General features: G+C 36.0%; 1 long non-coding RNA gene across 2 annotated transcripts; it reads right to left on the bottom strand.

Moving 5' to 3' along the window:
* Positions 1-2,079: 2,079 nt before the first annotated feature.
* On the bottom strand, positions 2,080-12,451 carry LOC135460083 (uncharacterized). 2 transcript variants are annotated; one of them, XR_010443160.1, is made up of 4 exons: positions 12,293-12,451; positions 3,614-3,808; positions 3,474-3,525; positions 2,080-2,210 (listed from the first exon to the last, which is right to left on the bottom strand). It is a non-coding gene; the product is annotated as an uncharacterized LOC135460083 (long non-coding RNA). The 2 variants fall into 2 exon arrangements; XR_010443161.1 differs by lacking the exon at positions 3,614-3,808.

The raw sequence follows: 12,451 nt of genomic DNA, 5'->3' as shown, positions 1-12,451 counted from the left end.
TGTATAATATGCCCATTATCATACGATCTGTGCAGTTTTGTCATAGCTTTTTAGCACCTGAAAAACTGAATATAGGCCAAATGTTGAATCTCTATTTTGCGTGATGGAGAAGGGAGACAGATTTTATCTGCAATATGCTCAGGCTGACTTTCTAGCATTTTGGAAGTAATTCTTTAACAAATGCTAGGAGGAAAAAAAAAAAAAGATATCTTGGATTAAAACCTAAAAATCATAAAGCTGAGAACATATTACTTAGATGAAGATTTATGTGCCCAAGAGATACCACTACCAATTTTTCTCATTCCTTTTTCTCCCCAAGGTCTGTGGTTAGGAAGAATTGGAATTTTACCAGTCTAGATTCAACAGGGCCAGTCTTGGTTTCATAATTTCAAAAGGCACAAAGTCAAGACCAGCTTTCACTGTATTTTGCAATGCACCTGAGCAATCTTTCAAGAGTGTAGCTGAATTTTTTTTTTCAGGATCATGAGCAAGGTCAGAGTTTCCTCATCAACCTCAGGCTGAACACATAGAGGGCTGAGTTGAGATTAGGTTCTCTTTCTACTTTCCCATTTAGTACCCCAGCAACCTTGACCTTGTAGCAAGGTCAGGGACACGATGAAAGGGAAATGGAAAAATTGCCATGTGCACTGCTTCCTTCTCTGGAGGCTGAAAGTTTCACCTCTCTGATATCCTTAGTTGGCTCACAGTAAAAGTTCCAGAGAGCAATCACAATCCTAGGTCTCATGTGGCAATCCGCAGAGCAAACAGGCCAGCCCACAGGCGGAGTACTCACGGAGGCTTTCACTGGGGGTCAGGCAGCTCCAACTTGCCTACACTATGATCACACTTTTTAAATAAAATGATTACACATTTGTAAAGATATCCATAAATAAAAGTATAAACCTGATAGGAGAATCCGGCATGCAAAAAGTTTTTATCACATATCAAAGTTTTACAGAATTTCTACACAGATACTGTTCCAGCCTAATCAGTGGAGAAATCATTTGTGCCATTTGCACTCATCAGGGATTGTGCTTTGGACACACTGTGGCAAATAAAAACAATAACAGTGGTAAATTAAAATAATATGCAGGGATACATACTTAGCAAACCAAGGCTTTAAAACAATCGCATTTCAGGGAGAAGTACTGGATCTTTACAGACAGAAATGTGGTTTTGTGATAGCCATTGTGATTAACAAGGTATTTCATTGTTTCAGCCTGGCTCAATTAAAGAAAATGGTTTTATAAACAAAATTAGGGCAGGATTTTTTAAAAAAATACATAGAAGATGTTAACTAATGGATAGCAGTAACTAATTTTCATATATTTTAAATCACAGTACATTAAAAATGTGCATCAGTTGTACCAATTAATAGGTAGAATTACAAGAGAGTTTTGAATTTGAGCCAAGATAATATTGAAATAACTACATTTGATCTGCAAAGGATCTTCTTCAGAATGATAGCTTTGAAAATAAATGTAGCTCATGCCAATGTTTCTTTTTCTACATGGAAATATCAATAAAATCCCTTATTTCTCTTAGCTCTATGCTTTCATATTTTAACTAAGTAGTGTGGCAGACACATCTTGAAAGAAAAATTATTATTTTGCTTTCCAGTCATTTCTGGGTAAAAACCCAGAATTAGCTCCCTAATTTTCATCCCTTTTTTCAGCTTCAAGACAGTTAATCTCTCAACTTCTATGACCTACAATAGAGCCACATGAGTGGGTATGGCGGTTAAAAAGAGAAAATAGTCTGATTTCTTATAAGTTTCTTCCTATTCCTTTTTTCAGAAATATAGAAAATCAGACTAGACTAATGCAGTAAGAACATTGATTAAGTCAGATGGTGATGTGAACTATGATCATTGTTTTTCAAACAGTAAAGTGTAACAAAAAGTTTCAGAATTTCAATTCATCAGGACTTCTGGAACATTAATTTTAATCTAAGAATAAAGTGGATGGGACACTTGAAATAAAGCACGTAATTTTATCAAACATCATGAAAGTACAAGATCTTTATTATGACAGATATGAGCCCCAAGAACGAAGCTTCCACATAGAAAGTAATAAAAACACTTAATTATTTGGTACTCAGCTCTTGAACCCTGAATAACTGAAGTACATATTGAGAGAGCGGTACTTAAAATGTTTCCATGGATACAAGATGATGCCAATAAGGTCCATGTTCCTATCTGAAAGGGTGCCCTGCAGAGACATAAAGCTTGGTGAGTGGTTGTTTATACAAGTAAGTAAATAGGAACCTTGTTTATCTTACAAAGAGCTCCTGATCTGCAATTTTTTGCCTCATTTGTTAGAAAGGAATATTTTGCTCCTTCTAAATAGCATATTAGAGCAAAGTAGACAGTATTGAATTTTTTTTAAAAGCCACTTGAGTTTATGGCCTAGTTTTCAACTGGAAAATGGAATAACTAGATATGCTGCTACCAATCCTGGCACCTATGTTGGTGACTCTTTTTTTAACCTTGTGAGAAGACACACACAGGTGTAAATTACACCTTTCTCTTTCCATTACCAGAAGCCATCTCCAGGAAGAAAAAAGAGAAAAAGAAAAGCAAGGGGCAGATATAAATACCCATATTATAAGTAAATCATAAATATCCAATAAGGATAAGCATACCAAGTTTTGATCATTTCCCACAAAAGACCCTCCATTTACTTTAGGTCCCATTTTAAAAGGGTCTGGTTCCTTGACTATGACAGCACAAGTGCTACAAAACTTAGCAAATCACAAACATGTGATTTTGATTTGACTCTCAGTTCTGCACGGTTTTAAATTTTGGGAATGAGATTAATACCTTCTATGGGATATGTTTAAGTTTTCTAATACTTTTTTGTATAAAAATCACAATGACTTATGGAAGAGAAAGATAATAAACTTTAACAGTTAGCACAATTTAACAACCTGAATTTAAAGCTGAATTTAAAGTTCTGTGTGCTGTGTTCCTATTTTAAAAAAGTTTTCTTCCAGCTACAATAAAGAGAACACAGCCTCATCTTGTTCATAGATTCTTCTTGGAATAATGTAATTTTAACATCTATTTAAAGGAAGAAATTTGTTTGCCATATATGAGCCTCTTGGCCTTCCTTCCTCCTGAAGGAGCAATTCCTGGATACTGGATAAGACTACCGAGTAAATATTTTCCATTTGAACTTGCAGAGTACTTTTGAAGGGGGATGGCAATGCTCTGTTCATTTGCCAGCACTGACAAAGGTCTGCTTGTCAGTGATACCTTTTACAGCTAAATTTACTCAGGAGTGACAGAAGCAGGTGCACCTTGGCCTGCCAGACACTTGTGCACACACATCACACAGCCTACAGGTCAACATCCAAAAGAGAAAAAGCCTGGGTCTGCAGAGCAGAGGGTGAGTGAGACAAACACAACCCAAACTGGGGGGCTTCTCTTTAAAGCCAGCTGGTCTGGCTTTATTCTACAGGGATTTTTTTACCTGATTTTTTTGATCAACGAAGCCCTCAGCAGGTGCTGACGGGTGCAACTTCCTGGAGAAGCAGAAGAAGGGCACTGGTGAGTTTTAATAGAAAAAAATATTAAAAAACTATTCTCATGTCTTTGGAATGTTCTGCTTACCACAGCATTGGGTGTTTCAGCCCCAAGCTCATGGTTACTCTCACAAAGCTTTCTTCAAGAGAAAACAGATAAGCTTTGTAGCGTGCTTTGCATTTAACTTGATACAGTGCTTGATTTTATCTTCTGTTGCCAAGAAAAGCTTCTTTAAACTGACTGGATAATTATAGTCACTTTCTTTCCACTGTTTCTATGATTCTGAATGGAAAGAAAATAAAGGATTACAGGCAGGAACAGCAGAAGCTAGACACTGCTCGCTGAGGGTGTGTTCTGTGCTCTCCATCTGCATCCTTTAAAATAAACGAGTTATGCTGGTAATTTCCAAACAAACCAAAAGGATTTGTTGTCTGTAGACTGCTCAGTATTTGGAACTTCAGCAGTCATTCTAAGTCTTAGAAATTCCTTCTGAACATCAACTGTTTCCTTTGTCATACATGAGTGAAATTAACACTGTTTAAAGCATTTTACAGGACAATCAAAGGTTTCTCATGCAAACTGGTTGCCTTATACTAAACTGAAATGTAAATTGCAAGCTACAGGCTCCATGAGAGAACTGCTTGACATGGTGCTTTTTAAAGATTTCATGAATTTGCACATTCCCTTGTTTTAAAACCACAAATGATGCCTGTGTGTATATTCCTTAATTTGCATAACAACTGGAAAATTAGATGATGGGGGAATTTTCTTTTTTTTTTCCTAGAACAATAAGATTTCAATTAATGTAAAAATGCAGAAAAATATGACCACATATTAAAACAAATATTTTTGAGAGGAGAAAAGCATTTTTTATTATTATTTCTATTTCATGAACTCATTCTTTCTACAGTTTCACAGTATTCATTACAAATTGTTGTGTTAAATTGAAAACATTTATTTAAGTGAGTAAACAGACAGAAAACTTAACCATATGAATCGTTTTCAGTAAACAGATTCCATAGTTAGAAGTCACTGCACAGCACAGAAGACACTGATGGGGGAGAAAAAGGAATCATACGTCAATATACTGCTAGACTATTTCTGTAGTAGAGCTTCCCCACATATCAAAATAAATGATATGTCAGCAATGAGTAGTCTAAGATTAGGCTGAACAATAATACCTGAATAACAATGCCCTTTTAAACATCCCTGATCATTGGTTTTGTTTCTGCTAGGTTGCTTGGTGTGGGACCTGTAGAGCTGACAGGGAGGTCCTACCTCAGCAGAGGTAGATCAGGCATATTTGTCATCCATTTTTTTTCATTTTCAGGGACAAGAAAATGGAGATGACATTATTTCTGGTTTTGGAATGTGCTATATGAAAATAATCACATTTTTGTTTGCTGAAAAGATATCCTACTGTATGGGATCATATAAGGCCAATAGGATAAAACATTACTGAACAAAGCATAAAGCAAACTTCTAAATATTTAAGATATTTTCTGATCAAGTATGAAATGTAGAACAAACTAAAACCCCCAAAACTAGAGTTGCCTTAAAAGTGAGCAATGCCTGTAAAACTCTGCTGTTTCATAGATAATGTGTAATGTATGGAAACCAAATCCCCTAAACAGTCATTAAAACCAAGCACCGTTAAATGCAAAGTCAGTAAATACTAATAGCAATTCCTGGAGCTAGCTAGACATTGTTCACGCCACACAAAACAAGAAAAAACATACAGCCTGCAGTTTAGAGCCTTTAGTTATGTACACTTTCAGTTCATCAGCATTTTGCTTTATTGATTTTAAAGGTTTGGAAACAGTAATCAGTGTGACAAACTCCTGGATAATTTCATTAAATTCCAGTGAAGTTATTTCTATATTTCACTGTACTGAGAGAAAAAGTATTTTGTGCAATGAAAGTTTAGTATAAGATGCTTTCCTTTTCTAGAAAAACATTGTTTAATGTTTCAAAATATAGAGATTACTCACTAGATAATGTAGACCATTAAATTTAAATGAGTAACCTTAATTAATCTTTCTGGTTTCTTATTTTTTCATCAACAGATTTCAGCACATTAAGTGAAATTCTGAAATATTTCTGTTATTAATTATATATTGAGAGATTAAGAAAAAGGAAAACCTAACTTAATGCACTGAAACTTTATAACTATTTCAGTTAGAAAGAGAATCACCCCTAAAATGCCTGGTACATTCTTTTATTTTTGTACCAACTATTCCCTATTAAGTAAGAGCTCTGTGGTTAATTTTGTAAATTATGGCAATTTATTCTACAACTTTTTTTCTTTTTTTTTTAACCTACAGTGTAGCTCAGTTTTCAACCTTATATTTGTCTTTTCCAGTAAATCCAAGTTTTAGCGAAAGGAAGATATCTATATTCGTTTTTCCACAATGCATGTAAATAAAAAACGGGATTTAACCACAAAGCTTTGGTAAAAATCTCAATTTAGGAGATTCACAATTTGGATTCTGTTATTCAAAAGTTAATTCAAATTTTTTCATATACTGTTCCATTATATTTTAGAACATCTCATAACTTTCTGCTTTCACTTACACTGGTAAAAACTGGACACTTTCCACTGAAGGCAGTGAAGTTGCATATAAAAGTTAGATAAGATGAGATGCATGATAAAAAAATCAGTGAGGGAATAGAATGAATAGCTGTAATTACAGCTTCATACAGGAGTACTTTAAACATGAAAAATTTCCATTTTATGCTTCTATTTTAAAGGGTAGGTGCATTTTTATTTATACACATACACACACACACACACACACACACCTGTGCATATAAAGTCTGTGTATGTACAAATATATATATGAATGTGTATATATATACACTTTAAATATATCATTTTTCCCCTTGGTACAGTAGGCAAAACCTTATTCTAAAAAAAGTATATAACTTTCTTCTTGGACTTTCTGAACAAAAACATTAATTCATGTTTTTGTTCAGAATTTAATTGGTTATTGTTCTGACACAGTCGCCATGGAAATCAAAGGATCAGACTACCATTAGGAGTAGTGGAGAACTCTCCTCTTTGCCAGTCTGCTGGCAATGTAGAGAGCCACTTGGAGCCTTGCCTGAGGGCTCCATCCCCCTGAGTTGTCCTGGTGGCTGCAAATGGATGTCTTTGCAGCTGCTCCCCACCCCTGCACCCCACTGTGGCTGATTCCCAGGTGAAGAAGCACCCACTCTCAATGACTGCTTGGAGCTCCACCCTCCTAACCCATTTCAAAAATGCTGTTGCAGTCTAGATTCACCATTAACTAGGTAACAAGGGCAGGTCTCAAAGTACACCCCTTGTCACAGTGTGCAGGTACACAAACCGCTTGTCAATGGGAGTTGTCCTTTTCAATTAAAGTGGTGACCATTTATTGCATAGTCAGATATGGGTTTGTTCCTTTGAAAGCAAGTAAGCATTATGAGACAAGCTCTGAAAGCACCACTTAAGAAATATTCCAGAAAGACAAAAGCACAGTGCTTTCTATGCATAACTTTAAAGGCACTGGATTCTAAATCAAGTTCAATAAATACAGCTTGCAAAGAATAAACTTCTAAATTTAAGCTAACATACACAAGTTTACTGGAAGATGTAAAATAACTGCACAGGCAAAAATAATAAAAATAAATTAATAAAATTACAGAATGAATGAAACATCAATTACAGCTTTGTTCATAAATATAGCTATATAGCATTACTAGTTCTACATACACACTTAAAAATTGTGCTTATGGCAGATGAAGTGCAATCCAATGTTAATGTAGCTGATGCACTGTATCCTGAAACATCTTTTCGGGCAAAAAAGTTAAAACCTGAATAGTATTATACCAATGTGATAAGACTTTATCCTGCAAATCAAACATTTCTCTTTATGGGCTGCTACATTTTATCTTCTGGTTTGACTCTTTTTAAACAAAAAACTCTCCCCCAGTAATTTTAATATCTCTCTACTTTCTTTTGTTATTATAAAAATAACAATACAGAAGTACATAAAATGGATGCTTCCTATAGTTTTTGCTGTAGATACCTGCAGCATTTATTCCTTTCCTTTGCTTCCTAAAGTCCTATATGACTGTATGCAAATTGCCCTTTCTCTAGTATCAATCCATCTCCTTTATTTAAAATTATTGTAGGAAGAATGCTTGGTAATAACAAATTATTATTTTGTGCAGTAATTCTAAAAGAGTACATTAACACACTTTAAAAAATAGAAGAGACTGTGAAACAATATACTTGTACATCAAGAGATTGTTCCTACCCCTGCAAAAAAAAAAAAAATCTGCCCATTTAATTATGTGTCCTTGCACTAACTCAATGCATTCGCCATTTAATACTACACCTCAGTCTCACTGAAATGAGATTTAGGCTCGTATTCTTCCACAGAAATACAAGAGAACTGGCTTGCACTTAGGGCAAAGAAGAACTTGGTTTCCTTGTTCCTGGGAAAAAGCACTCTTTCAATAGCATCCCAACTACTAGGTTTAATCTGCAAAAAGGATGTGGGAACTCCTCACTGAATCTCAATTTAATCCAAAACTTCTTAACCCATTTATCCCCACTGGCAACAGTCCTCTTGAGTTATTTCTGCCCATATTCCTATTGTCTTATCTTCCCCTACATGATTATGTAGACTAGAAAAAGATTCTTCAGTCTCACTCAGGAGCTAGAAAATTTTCTAAACCCCTTCCAAACATGTACCTATTGCCCAGCTCTTGCCCCTTTAGCTGAGCAACAGCAAAAAAACCAATTCAGTCACGTCCAGAAGAGGTTTTATAGCACAGAACTTCCAACCACTGTAGATTTAAAATGTAAAGACAAATACAAGAGTCACCATAACATATTTATTTGTTTCTGAGAGCCTAAAACTAAAAAGGCTAACAATATATTAGGTCAATTCAAGAAGTTTCAATATATATTTGAATGAAGTTAATTGAATTTTTTAACAAGAAAAGAAAACCCTGAAGTTATCTCTATATGTTTTTTAGTTGCCTGATAAAAATAATTTCCCGTTGAAGGAACGTCAATTCAGTAATCAGATTTCTTCTCCTTTAGCTATGTTAGGGTAGCTACCTGTAAAATCATTGCTGAAATCAAAACTTGCTGCTCTGATTGGTGCAAATTTGCAATAACATAACAGACCACAAATGGGAACTTAAATCTGTGCATCATACAGCAGTGTACAAAGAAGACCAAACTAGATCATATGGCAGTAACAACAATTTCAGATTAAATACATCCAAACCAAAGTACAAATCCAAACATGATCAGAGGCTTAGTTTCCTTTTAACATCAATATTATGTTTTTAAAGTACTTTCATGAGAAGAGTTAAAGCCCCACAGCAGGATGCCCATGGAAGGTTTAAATAGATTAACATAAGTGCCATAATCATGTCTAAAAGCTGACCCAACTATTGTGCAATTACATTTGTGGTCACAGAAATTAAGAGTTCTTCACTTATCAAGAAGAGCTTTCAACTTTCAAAAGGTCTCTCTAAATCATCTAATGAAATATTTGTATTAATTATTGTTTTTACAACAGAGATTTAGTATAACAGCAGCCCTTAGAAGACATATTTTTAGATCAATGCTTGTGTTTGGAGCTGTTCAAACACAAAACAAAACTATGAATTTAGAAGAGTTTGAAAACACCTAAAACCAGTGCATTTTGTCAAAATGTCCAGAGAATAACCTATTGTTTCTTGGTATATGTATACAAGCATATCCGTATAAAAAGGCTTCAGACTAATGCCTTCATACCCTCATCCCAGATACTAATCTATCACTTTTGTATTCTACATTCAATTTATGGTGTAAGCATCTCCCTTAGAACAAGCTGGATCATTAATCATTAACATTTGTGCATCGTTTACTCCAATTTTAGTTCCAGAAAGTGGTATGAAAGCAGAAATAGAGGCAAATTGTCAGAAAACAGCAAAAAGCTAGTTGCTTATCTAAAAATATAGCTCCAAGTCTAATCTGGAAACCTCCTGAGAATTATCTTTTAGGGGAAAACCCCCAAATTTTGAACACTCTAAGAGATGCCTTTCATGTGTGACATTGGAATACACATCTAAAGCCAGAATGGGAAACCATATTGGCTTTCAGCAACAGGAGATGAAGTTGACCAACATTTTTTTCCCCCTTAGAACATATTTGAGTCTGAATTTTGCTTGAATTGTGGCTAGGCGTCCATCCAAAACAAACCTCCACTTTGCTTGGCCCTCAAAATTACCATGAATTTCATTGTCTACACAGATGCAGATGCTGATCTAATTTGTAGCAGCTGCAGAATACTTAATTAAGCCTTTTCTGCCATTTATGGCTGTCTGCTTCTGTATCACATCATCACTCAGTGCAAGACAGACAAAAGCTTGAGTGTCACATAATTAGCAAGGGGGTGCAATCATATTTTTTTGTTTTAGGTTGTGCATTTTTTGTCAAAATATCTGAAAATATCACAATACCTTAGGCAAATCCATTTCTGGAAATGAGAAGGAATGCACAGCCTAAAAAATATTTTCCTAGTTCCCTACCAGCTTTTCCCAAAATGAAAATGAATCACAGAGAGATTCTCCTTATTCAGGAAAGGCAATCACATGGACAAATAAATGTGGTAGAAGGAATAAAAAGGGTGATCCTTACTTAAATGCTAATTCTGAAACAATTTCTGGAAGCTTTTCCTCTTCGAGATAAGTAAAACGAACTGCACTAGCAGGAACTTTAGAAATACTCAGCTAATGATACAGAGGTTTAAGACTTCTAAAGCTGCATAAATTAACAAGAAATACAAAGTTATCTTCCTCTGTATCAATTCTAGAAGCTGTGAGAGATAGTTCTTCTATATTAGCAATCGAGTTGAATAGTGAAGATACTGTATTTCTTGGGTGAAGGTTGTTCAACAATCTAGATAGACTTTAATCACAGATGTATTAGACCACACAGTAAATTACACTTCCACCCAATGCTTTGCATTTGAAAAAAAAAATTCTGATGTTTCTGCATATGAAGATGCAGAATTATAGACATGAACATCAGTTCATGAAAACAACAGCATTTCCAAAATTATTCTTCAAATACATTCCTGTACTTAAACCCTATCAAGATGAGGAATTGATTTGAAATTTCCACTCTAAGCTCATATTTGATCTATTTTTGTATTTTTGCATAAGGGGGAAAAAAGCCCATTTAGCTTGAAATTTTACCTAATTAACTTTATGTCAGAAGAGACTGGGGAAGCAATGTAGAATTGAAACTAGTTACTGAGATTTAAGTTTATCTGAGACTGAAGTTTTGCTTGCTAGCACTGAAAATCTTCAAAACCCTAGATGCATTTCTTTCAGGCAAGTCTAGACACACATTTTTGGAGTCCTTAAACTTCAACAAGAGGTTAGTAGGTTAAATTCTTCCTATATTTACACTTAAGTAAGATCATGGACTACCAGCGTTATACCCCTAAAATGCCTATGTGTACATATAAACTCTACACATTTTGTGGAACATTGGCATACCATGCTAAGTACATTTGAATTACTTACAGAGGGATAGTGGCTGGTACAGGAACTGGACTTAGAGCAAACCCAAAGATTAATTTTGAGGCAGAAGTTGGATCTGGGTGACCAGTGACGTAGAACTGAGCTTCCATTTTAGTATCTCATCTCAGCCTGTCAGAGTACACCGCTTCAACAGACTTCAGGGGACTTTGGACATACCATATAAGCCTCACAGCATCCATGTTCCACACTAAGCAGGAGATTTGGGATTTCTATAGCTATAAACTTCCTTCAGATGCCATTTCAATCTAATTTTGAAGAAAAATTTTTTAAAAATTTAAAAAAAATACAGACCTTAAGAATTACTTATTTCTAAAATGCATGTGTGGCAAGAGTAGACACAGACTTAACTCTAATATTAGCCTGTGTTGTCATTAACAAAGTGATAAATACTATTTTAAAATACTATTTTTATACGCTTTAGGACAAATTTAGTAATGTCTAATCTTTGAAAGAAAATGTATTTGTCTATGAAAAAGTTATCTCCAATCTCTAGTCGGAAAACCATTTTTAAAAAATCACAATTCAAAAATGTCTTGGATAAAAAAATATCTTTGGGCAGCTGTTTATGAGGTATTTAAAAGACAATAGCAACTGGCAAACTACAGTTTCAGAAACTGCCTTTAGTAACAATGAAACACTGCAGATTACTAGAACAGGATCAATTTAGCAAAACAAACAAACAAACCCCCTTTTCACCGTTGATTTAACGCATTTGGCAGCCTTTTTCCCCTCTAAAATCAATCTCGTTCCTGCAAAGGCCCTTAAAAATATTAGCAGGGGAGCATAAAAAACCTCTTAAAAAAATAAAAAGTCGGTGTCGGGAGGAGAGGGGGAGTGGTGAATTGAAACAATATCTTTCCCAAAAGCTGGGAAATAACATAAATGCCCTGTGCTAGTCGAACTCCAAGCCTAATCTCACTCCCCCCACGGCTTCAATAACCACCCAGCTGGACACAGATCCGCCTGCGTCCCAGGACTGTCATGTGCTGCTGCAGCTTCCCGGGCCTGGCCCTACATATTTGGCCACTCCAACCCCTCTGAGGCCCCGGAACCCTGCCCCGACCAGCCACCCCGTGCCCTCCTGCAGCGGGCGGGCAGCGCCCCTGCTCCAGCCTGGCCCTGAGCTGACGGGACTGGAAACCCGGCTTCCGCTGGCCCTGCAGAGCCTGCCGCAGTGGCGACACCCACTTGTTCCAAAGGTCGGAGCCGTGGGCAAAGGCTCTGAACAGGCTCCGGAGGGGCCCGATGAGGGCAGTTCTGCCGGGGCACGCGGGGCAGGGGTCTTCTTACAGCCTCCTCAGAGCTGGCCTTTGGTCAGGACTTCCCAACCCTTTGCTATTCCGGGCC

This window comes from Zonotrichia leucophrys, chromosome Z (genome assembly GCF_028769735.1).
Source record: "Zonotrichia leucophrys gambelii isolate GWCS_2022_RI chromosome Z, RI_Zleu_2.0, whole genome shotgun sequence".
Lineage (NCBI taxonomy): Eukaryota > Metazoa > Chordata > Aves > Passeriformes > Passerellidae > Zonotrichia > Zonotrichia leucophrys.
This window is presented reverse-complemented; position numbering and strand designations above follow the sequence as displayed.